Raw genomic sequence first — 11,575 nt, forward strand, 5'->3', positions numbered from 1 at the left:
AACCTGTACATGAATCTTACCATCTTTACCTTACCATCCAGTAAAAGCAGGACCTGCCTCTCTGGGCTGTTACACTGACAAAATGCCACTGTTACTGGATAGACAGATGGTAAGATTCATGTACAGGTTTTCTTGAAAAAGGCTTACAGGCCAAAACGTTGAAATGAAATTGTTACCTGTGAATTGATGCATAGAATTCTTTTTCCTCCGTATGCGGTGTTACATATTTTTCTTCTAACGGATCTAACGGATTTAACATTATTTGAAACGCTGTTACTTCCTAATAAATTCACAAGAAAATTGCATTGACTTCCATTGTGTGCCGGAGTTTTTTCTACTGATACTAAATATGTGTACTTTTATTGTTTTGTTTTTTTTATTTAGATAAAGAGATGTATTTATGGGAATAATATTTTTTTTTTTCATTATTTAGGATTTTTTTTTTTTTACACATTTGGAAATTTTTTTTTTAACTTTTTTACTTTGTCCCACTGACTTACAGTGCTGCAGGCTTCACAGTGCCTACTCTAAGCAGGCGCTGTGAAGCCACCTCCCTCCCTGCAGGACCCGGATGCCGCGGCCATCTTGGATCCAGGCCTGGAGCAGGGAGGGAGGTGAGAAAACCCTCGCAGCAACGCGATCACATCGCGTTGCTGCGGGGGGCTCAGGGAGTTAATCATGTTTGATCGCGGTGTGCCAGGGGGTTAATGTGCCGGGAGCGGTCCATTACCGCTCCTGGCACATAGTGCCAGATGTCAGCTGCGATAGGCAGCTGACACCAGGCTGCGATCGGCCGTGCTCCCCCCGTGAGCGCGGTCGATCGCATATGACGTACTATCCCGTCGGTGGTCATAGGGGCCCATCCCACCTCGACGGGATAGTACGTCTAATGTCAGAAAGGGGTTAAACAGCACTTTTTATGGATATCTTTAAGAAATGGCTTTCTTCTTGCCACTCTTCCATAAAGTCTAGATTTGTGCAGTGTACGACTGATTGTTGTCCTATGAACAGACTATCCCACCTCAGCTGTAGATCTCTGCAGTTCATTCAGACTGATCATGGGCCTCTTGGCTGCATCTCTGATCAGTCTTCTCCTTGTTTGAGATGAAAGTTTAGATGGACGGCTGGGTCTTGATAGATTTGCAGTGGTATGATGATACTCCTTCCTTTTCAATATGATCGCTTGCACAGTGCTCCTTGGGAGCTGTCTAGAAGCCGCAAATCATGCAGTTGTTTTGACATAAACTAAATCTCCGAGCACGCCAAAATACTCAGAGACCACCCGAGCATGCTCAGAGAAACTCGTGTAGCGAGCATAATCGCTCATCACTAGTAGTAATTCAAATGCTTAAATTTTACTTGCAGCCTGATGATATCACATCTGTAACCCTGGAGATGTCATAACAGCTGCAGCAAGTCATTGAGCTCAGCACTAATATCGGTTTAGTCCTCATGAGCATTGAGGTCAGTTATTGTCTGCAGCAGTCATTTATGCTAAAGACATGACATCACTGCTGCATCATGTAAACATCACTACAGTGGCAGAAATAGAAGGTGAGTAATGCTGATTACACTGGTCAATAAAAAAAAAAATCATCAGCAATGATAATATGTCTGTTTTAGGGAGTTTGATGTGCTGATTCAAAAAATATGCTTAGTTCACTCTCTCACATAAAGTTTCTGAGGTAGCAGTAGTTTTGTTATTACATTATTTCTGCATTTTCAATGTATGTGGTTTTTCCTATGTTATTCCAATTTCTTTGCTTGTTTTACTTAATTATGAATTTTCTTACAGGGACAACATCAGGAAAGGTTTTAGTGAGTTTTATGGGAAGGAGTATTGACAGTGCAAGCAACCAATGACTGCTTCTCGTAAAGTCACATGTTATGGGGAGGAGCTATTATGAGGTGGTAAGATATGAGTCAGTCAGAAAAGGATGGTGATGGCAGCAAGAACAGGTATGTGAGACTCTCACAGGAGAAAGGCCTATATATCTGCCACAAGGAGATAGAAGGGAAGGCAGCGGACAGCCGCCATTGTGAGAGGATTTTCACTGCATTTCTGGGAGTGCAAGTCGCCTCAGAGGGACGAAAACAGCTCAGCCACTGAGGTGTAACTGAGTGAGGGTCTCCACAGAGAGAACCTGAAGCAGCCAATAAAACACTGAGAAACTGCCTGTCTGCAAATGTTCATCTGTAACGAATAGGCTGACCCATTTACCTTACAACTGTATATAGTTATCTACCAGATAGCCTCCAGTAAAATTAGTTCTGAATACAAGCTGCCTCTGTCATCTCTGGGGAAATATCTACATATAGTCGGTCGGCTCATCGCATTTTTTTTTAGTTTGCCACCACCATTGAACTGAACTTACTCTACTGTTTGATCTAATTTGTAGGAGAAAAATGCCCCAACAGTGTATCAATCCTCTGAACAGATTCTGCTATGTGCATGGTTCTTTTACACCAAAAGGCCAAGTACGTTCAATCACTCATGAAATTAAAAAAATCTGGTCTGCCAATGGGAATGCAAGGAGGTTTCAAAAAATAGTGTTGCTTCTTGTGTTTATTGGACAGTAGAAATACAGTAGAGCATTATGTTCGTCGTGAATGGGAACAGAGAAACATCTATGCTATAGGTAGAGACAATGTTCAGCATAATCCTTAAGTTTCTCCAACAAACATCTTTCTTCCTCCGCTACATATAAAGTTGGGATTGATTAAAAATTTTGTGAAAGCCATGGCAAAGACAAAATCACAAGGGTTCCAGTACACTTAGCAGAAATTATCCAGTATTTCACCAGCAAAACTGAAGGATGGGGTATTTCTTGGTCCTCAGATCAGAGAGCTTATGAAAGATGATGTGTTTGAAGGAACTCTAAATGATAAGGAATTGAGATCCTGGAAAAGCTTCAAGTGGATGTGTGAAAACTTCTTAGGAAAGCAAAAATCATCTCCCGCCTCGACTACTGTAACCTCCTGCTCTGTGGCCTCCCCTCTAACACTCTTGCACCCCTCCACTCTATTCAAAACTCTGCTGCCGGACTAATCCACCTGTCCTCCCGCTATTCCCGGCCTCTCCCCTCTGTCAATCCCTTTACTGGCTCCCCATTACCCAGAGACTCCAGTACAAAAGCCTAACCATGACATACAAAGCCATCCACAACCTGTCTCCTCCATACATCTGTGCAGGCTCGGACTGGCCCACCGGAGAACCGGAGGATCCTCCGGTGGGCCCTGGCACTGACACCTGCTGGCAGGACCCCCACTGCTCCAGGGCCCCCACTGCTCCAGCCTCCAGGGCCCCCCTGCCGCCCGCCTTGAAGATGATACTCACCCTGCTCCAGCGATGGTCTCGGCGTCTGCACTGCAGCTCGTCCTGAACGAGCGGTCACGTGACACCGCTAATTAAGACCATGAATATGCGCATATTCATGACCTTAAATGAGCAGTGTCACATGACCGCTCAAGCAGGAAGAAGGTGCTGCGCCCGTGCGCCGGCGCCTGGAGTCGGGACAGAGCGCGAGGGATGTCGGCACGGCCGTGCAGTGGGACAGGTGAGTACTGTATGAGGGACGGGGGGGATGAAGGAGGACATAAGCCGGCGCGCCGAGCAGGAGCAGGAGCGGGAGCGGGTGCGGGTGCGGGTGCGGATGCGGAGAGATAAGCCATGCATACAGGGGCGGACTATGAGCCATGCATACAGTAATGGGGGAATATAAGCCATGCATACAGGGGCGGACTATGAGCCATGCATACAGGGGGGAATATAAGCCATACATACAGGGGGGGGGGATATGAGCCATGCATAGGGGGGCGGAATATGAGCTATGCATACAGGAGGGGGGGGATATGAGCTATGCATACAGGTGGGGGGGATATGAGCCATGCATAGGGGGGATATGAGCCATACATACAGGGGGGAATATGAGCGATGCATACAGGAGGGGTGAATATGAGCCATGCATACAGGAGGGGTGAATATGAGCCATACATACAGGGGGGAATATGAGCCATGCATACAGGAGGGGTGAATATGAGCCATGCATACAGGTGTGGGGGAATATGAGCCATGCATAGGGGGGCGGACTATGAGCCATGCATACAGGGGGGAATATGAGCCATAAATACAGGGGGGGATATGAGCCATGCATAGGTGGGCGGAATATGAGCTATGCATACAGGGGGAGATATGAGCCATGCATACAGGAGGGGGGGATATGAGCTATGCATACAGGTGGGGGGGATATGAGCCATGCATAGGGGGGCGGAATATGAGCTATGCATACAGAGGGGATATGAGCCATGCATACAGGAGGGGGGGATATGAGCTATGCATACAGGAGGGGTGAATATGAGCCATGCATACAGGAGGGGTGAATATAAGCCATACATACAGGGGGGAATATGAGCCATACATACAGGAGGGGGAATATGAGCCATGCATACATGGGGAGATATGAGTCATGCATACAGGAGGGGGGCCGTTATACAGTATGGAGCATCATCTGTGGCCGTTATACAGTATGGAGCATCATTTGTGGCCATTATACAGTATTGAGCATTATGTGGGATCATTATACAGTATGGAGAACTGTGTGGCCGTTATACAGTATGGAGCACTATGTGTGGGTGGTCATTATACAGTATGGAGCAATGTGTGGCCATTATACCCATTATACACTATGGAACATCATGTGTGGCCATTATACAGTATTGAGCATCATGTGTGGCCATTATACAGTATTGAGCATCATGTGTGGCCATTATACACTATGGAGCATCATGTGTGGCCATTATACAGTATGGAGAACTGTGTGTGGCCATTATACAGCATGGAACATTATGTGTGGCCATTATACAACATGGAACATTATGTGTGGACATTACATGGTATGGAGCACTGTGTGGCCATTATACAGTATGGAGCACTGTGGGGCCATTATACAGTATGGAACATTATGTGTGGACATTATACGGTATGGAGCACTGTGTGGCCATTTTACAGTATGGAGCACTGTGTGGCCATATTTTTCTCTGTTTATAAGTATTGTATATAAAACAGTGTGATCAGCAGTGCTAAATGGCTGCGGTTGGGACGTGGATATGGGTGTGACTAGTTGTGAAATGGGTGTAGTCAGAGGCGTGGCCTAAAATTTGCCACGGCGCACTATGCGCGCCGCAAACTTTATACCTCCTTCCCTTCTTCAAAAGTTGGGAGGTATGGTACCGCATCTGCCAGATCATGGCAAGTGCCGCAAATCCCATAGGGAATGAATGAGGCCGAACGCAGTGTTGCCATAAGTGATCCGTTACGCGGCAGATGCAGAAAAACTGCCGGATCTGCTGCAAAAGGCGACTTTCACATCAGTGATTCTTGCCAAAGTCACTGCTGATAGTGTCATACTCACCAAAAGGGGAGGCAGCGCTAAAAGTGCCTAGGGCAACAGAAACTCTAAATACGGCCCTAGGGGGCTACATTATATTCTGTGGGGGGACTGCATTATACTCAGGGTACTACATTATATTATGGGGGGCTACATCATACTATATGAGGGGTTACAGTATACTCTATGGGGGGCTGCAGTATATTCTGTGGTGGGGCTGCATTATTCTCTCAGGGGACTACATAATATTATGGGGGCTACATCATACTATATGAGGGGGCTACAGTATACTCTATGGGGGGGCTGCATTATATTCTGTGGTGGAACTGCATTCTCTCAGGGGACTACATTATATTTTGTGGTGGGTTGCATTATACTATATGAGGGGGGGCTGCATTATACCCTATAGGGTGCTACATTATATTCTATGGTGGGGACTGCATCATACCTGAGAGGGTTGCATTATATTTTGTGGGGTGCTGCATTATATTCTATGAGAGGGGACTGCATTATATTTTATGAGGGGGCTACATCATATTCTGTGAGGGGGCTACCCCAACCCTTGCTACATTATTAAGACGTGAACTACCTTATATTATACCCTGATATTAGCTCTTTTTACCACACAATTGGTGGTTTTGTATCTATTTCTATGTAGCTACATAGTGGGCCCCAAGAATGATTTTCTCTGGTGGGCCCAAGGTGCTCCAGTCCGACGCTGCATCTGTGACCTCGTCTCCCGGTACTTTCCTGCTTGCAACCTCCGATCCTCACAAGATCTCCATCTCTACTCCCCTCTTATCTCCTCTTCCCACAATCGCATACAAGATTTCTCTTGCTCATCACCCCTACTCTGGAACTCTCTACCACAACATATCAGACGCTCACCTACCATCAAAACCTTCAAAAAGAACCTGAAGACCTACCTCTTCCGGCAAGCCTACAACCTGCAGTAACCACCGATCGACCAAACCACTGCACGACCAGTTCTATCCTCACCTACTGTATCCTCACCCATCCCTTGTTGATTGTGAGCCCTCGCGGGCAGGGTCCTCTCTCCTCCTGTACCAGTTGTGACTTGTATTGTCCAAGATTATTGTACCTGTTTTTATTATGTATACCCCTCCTCACATTTAAAGCACCAAGAAGTAAATGGTGCTATAATAATAAATAATAAATAATAATAATAATAAAAATCTCCAGAATATGTTGAAGGTGTTGAGGAACTGCTAAATGAATACCAATGTCTTGGATGTCGCATGTTTCTGAGAATGCACTTTTTGCATTCACATTTAGTTTTCTTCCCTCAAAATCTGGTGATGTAAGTGATGAACAAGGCGAGCAGTTTCACCTGGACATTAACCCCTTCAACCCGAAGCCTGTTTTCAACTTCCTGACAGGCTATTTTTTTCAATTCTAACCACTGTCAATATATGAGGTCATAACTCTGAAATGCTTCAACGGATCCTGGTGATTCTGAGACTGTTTTCTCATGACATATTGTACTTTATGATAGTGGTAACATTTCTTTGATATAACTTGTGTTTATTTGTGAAAAAATGGAAATTTGGCAAAAATTTTGAAAAATTATCAATTTTCAAATTTTAGTTTTTATGCCCTTAAATCAAAGAGATGTTTCACACAAAATAGTTAATAAATAACATTTCCCAAATGTCTGCTTTACATCAGCACAATTTTGGTAACATCATTTTTTTGTTAGGAGGTTATAAGGGTTAAAAGTTGACCTGTGATTTCTCATTTTTTCAACAAAACTTGCAAAACCATTTTTTTAGGGACCACTTCACACTTGCAAAAAAAAGGGCTTGATTTACTATCTATAGCTCGTTTTTCCAGCAGGTTTTTATGTTTGTCAGCTGTCACACACTAAAAGACGCTTTTTATTGCAAAAATAGTTTTTATATCACCATATTTTGAGAGCTATAATTTATTCATATTTTGGCCCACAGAGTCATGTGAGGTCTTGTTTTTTGCAGGACGAGTTGTTTTCATTGGTACCATTTTCAGGCACATGACTTTTTTTAAATCACTTTTAATTCCGATTTTTGGGAGTCAGAATTAACAAAAACCAGCAATTCAGGAATTTCTTTTCGGTGGGCATTTATATAATTCCATGTGTGGTAAAATTGATAAAGCAGCTTTATTCTTTGGGTCAGTACGATGACAGCGATACCTCATTTATATTTTTTTATGTTTTGGTGCTTTTACACAAAAACGTTTTTAGAAAAAATAATTATTTTTGCATCGCTTTAGTGTGAGAGCTATAACTTTTTTTTATTTTTTTTTAGTTTTATAGAGTGGGTCATTACAACAGATACAGCGATACCAAATATGTGTACTTTTATTGTTTTTTTTATTTGCATCATGGGCATTGCTGCGGGGTGTCAGCTGTCACATACAGGTGACATCCACACGCGATCGCCGAGGCGCTCACCGTGAGACCGCGCGATCGTGCCACCGTATTAAAGTACGCCGTGTTAAAGTAATGGAACAACGCTACCAGGGTTTTTGGAATGACTCAATGATGGCAGATTACTGTTGGCTGCTATATAGGGACAACCATGAAAAATTGTATCAATGTCAGTCTAATGTCATGCACTTTTAATTTCTGCTCATATTTTGGCTTCTATTTTGCATGTGAAATTATTTTGGTTCAATAAAAACTGTTTTGTAAGGGTGAAGCATTTTTTTCTGATATGTAGATTACTGTTTTCCTAATGTCGCCAGTATATTTCTTATACCTTATAATAATGATGTTGCTCCATTGGAACTATATGTGCTACAGAAAAAACTATATACATTTTTGAAATCAAGACAAAAAGATGATTCAGAAAGTACAAAGTTTTTGTAGACCTGTGCTACTTAACATAGATGTATGCAGAAGATTGAAAGATACAAAAAGCGCAGTTGAAAAATCACATTAAAAACGCACTCAAAATCTAAATGAAAAACTGCAAGTAATGTAATTTAGTGAATTGGTGTAGAAAATCTTAACATAAAAATGCGCGTACCAAATACGCATCATGGGAAATTAGCATCACCCTCTCACACTTTCTTTATATGGTAAGGGAAGAATGAAATGGTAAATGACCTGGCTCGGGAATGAGGTTAAGGTTTTTTCTTAAAATTTTGCCACAGGTATGAAGCACACATTATTATCTGTCCTTCTTTTTCTTCTTTGAAAGTTGGGAGGTAAGGGACATCTCCTGAAATCCCCTTGTCTTTTTCTTGAACACACACTAATACAGATGTCAGTGTGTGTGTGTGTGTGTGTGTGTGTGTGTGTGTGTGTGTGTGTGTGTGGACATTGTTTCCTACTAATTCTGTGAAGAACTGTTTGGCATTGCAGAGTATCATGATTTTATATAGATATTTGTGTTGAAACAGATATACTGGCAAGAAACATAATTTTGGACATTAGAATCAAAATAGTTTTTGTGTTTCTCATTAAATGTCTTACTTTTTACTATCTTGTTTTAAAATTGGCATTAACCTAGTAAACATCTTGAATAATTTAAAAATATTCAAAATAATTTATCCACATTCACATTATCGTTGTTCTAAAGTAAATTATATCTGGAGATTAAAGCTAAGTGCTTTTTGTTTATAAATAATTTACTGTAATCCAGGAATTTGTACTTTTTGTTAATGTATTGTTTGGATTGCCATAAAAAAGGAATAATTAATTGCCATTAGTTATTAAAACCAGTGACTCAACTAGTAAATTGTTTCCAGTCTCAACTCTTTTTATTTTGGTTAAAGGGAACCTGTCACCCCGTTTTTTGAGATTGAGCTATAAATACTGTTAAATAGGGCCTGCGCTGTGCGTTACTATAGTGTATGTAGTGTACCCTGATTCCCCATGTATGCTGAGAAATACATTACCAAAGTCGCCGTTTTCGCCTGTCAATCAGGCTGGTCTGGTCAGGTGGGCGTGTTCACAGCGCTCTTTTCTTCCCCAGCTTTCCGTTGGTGGCGTAGTGGTGTGCGCATGTCCAGAGTTCCGACTTCCCTGCGCCCACGTGAAGACACAGCGCGCGATCTGCACTGTAATCCCTTGCATCGGTGGGGGCGGCCATCTTCCTGGGGCCGCGCGTGCGCAGATGGAGTGCTCTGCTGCACGGGGCTTCAGGAAAATGGCCGCGGGATGCCGCGCGTGCGCATTAGAGATCGCGGCGGCCATTTTCCCAAAGCCGAGTTTGCATCTCGGCTTTGGGAAAATGGCCGCCGCGATCTCTAATGCGCACGCGCGGCATCCCGCGGCCATTTTCCTGAAGCCCCGTGCAGCAGAGCACTCCATCTGCGCACGCGCGGCCCCAGAAAGATGGCCGCCCCCACCGATGCAAGGGATTACAGCGCAGATCGCGCGCTGTGTCTTCACGTGGGCGCAGGGAAGTCGGAACTCTGGACATGCGCACACCACTACGCCACCAACGGAAAGCTGGGGAAGAAAAGAGCGCTGTGAACACGCCCACCTGACCAGACCAGCCTGATTGACAGGCGAAAACGGCGACTTTGGTAATGTATTTTTCAGCGTACATGGGGAATCAGGGTACACTACATACACTATAGTAACGCACAGCGCAGGCCCTATTTAACAGTATTTATAGCTCAATCTCAAAAAACGGGGTGACAGGTTCCCTTTAAATAAAATATTTCAAGAAGACTTAAAAAAGACAAAAAGAAACCCAAACCAAAACCAATCAATGAACTTCTCACATGTATAGCCATATTAAATGTGTTATATTATTTTGGACAGGACCAAAAAAGTTCCAGATGATCCTCCGATTGCTCCAGGCTCTTAAGGTACCGTCACACTAAGCGACGCTGCAGCGATACCGACAACGATCCGGATCACTGCAGCGTCGCTGTTTGGTCGCTGGAGAGCTGTCACACAGACAGCTCTCCAGCGACCAACGATCCCGAGGTCCCCGGTAACCAGGGTAAACATCGGGTTACTAAGCGCAGGGCCGCGCTTAGTAACCCGATGTTTACCCTGGTTACCATCCTAAAAGTAAAAAAACAAACGCTACATACTTACCTACCGCTGTCTGTCCCCGGCGCTGTGCTTCTCTGTACTGGCTGTGAGCGCCGGGCAGCCGGAAAGCAGAGCGGTGACGTCACCGCTCTGCTTTCCGGCTGCTGTGCTCACAGCCAGAGCAGAGAAGCAGAGCGCCGAGGACAGACAGCGGTAGGTAAGTATGTAGCGGTTGTTTTTTTTACTTTAACGATGGTAACCAGGGTTAACATCGGGTTACTAAGCGCGGCCCTGCGCTTAGTAACCCGATGTTTACCCTGGTTACCAGCGAAGACATAGCTGAATCGGTGTCACACACGCCGATTCAGCGATGTCTGCGGGGAGTCCAGCGACGAAACAAAGTTCTGGACTTTCTTCCCCGACCAGCGACAGCACAGCAGGGGCCTGATCGCTGCTGCCTGTCACACTGGACGATATCGCTAGCCAGGACGCTGCAACGTCACGGATCGCTAGCGATATCGTCTAGTGTGACGGGGCCTTTACACAGTATTGACCCTTAAGGGACTATCATACATATCTTTAGATATGGCACCTTGTTATAACTGTAAGATTGTACAAGCTCAGAAACTATGTCCTTGCAATCACATTGTGAGCCTGGCGGTGATTTACCTCCTGATGTCATGGCTGAGATAAGAGAAACCTAAGAGGTCGCTATCAGGACATGGTTGCAATGTCCTTTATAAAAACTGGCCTCTTGATATGCTGGAAAAGAAATAGCAATACCTACTCGTTTCAAATCTGCATACAGTAGCATGTAAAAGTTTGTGTACCCATGGCCAAAATTAATGTTATTGTGAACAGTCAAGCAAGTTGAAGATGAAATTACCTCTAAAAAGCTTAAAATTAAAGATTACACATATCCTTTGTATTTTATGCAAAAATTATATATATTTTCATATTCTACATTTTAAAAATGTAAAAAAGGAAAATAGTCAGAAACAAAAGTTTGTGCACCCTTGGAGATTTGTGTGCTTAGATAACTTTGACCAAGGTTTCAGACCTTAATTAACTTGTTTGGGTTAAGGCTTGTTCACTACCATCGTTGGGAAAGGCCAGGTGATGCAAATCTCCAGGATTTATAAAAAAAACCTGCCTAATCTAACCTTGTGCCAAAAAACACCAGCCATTTGGT

The sequence above is a fragment of the Ranitomeya imitator genome, chromosome 6, assembly GCF_032444005.1.
Source record: "Ranitomeya imitator isolate aRanImi1 chromosome 6, aRanImi1.pri, whole genome shotgun sequence".
Lineage (NCBI taxonomy): Eukaryota > Metazoa > Chordata > Amphibia > Anura > Dendrobatidae > Ranitomeya > Ranitomeya imitator.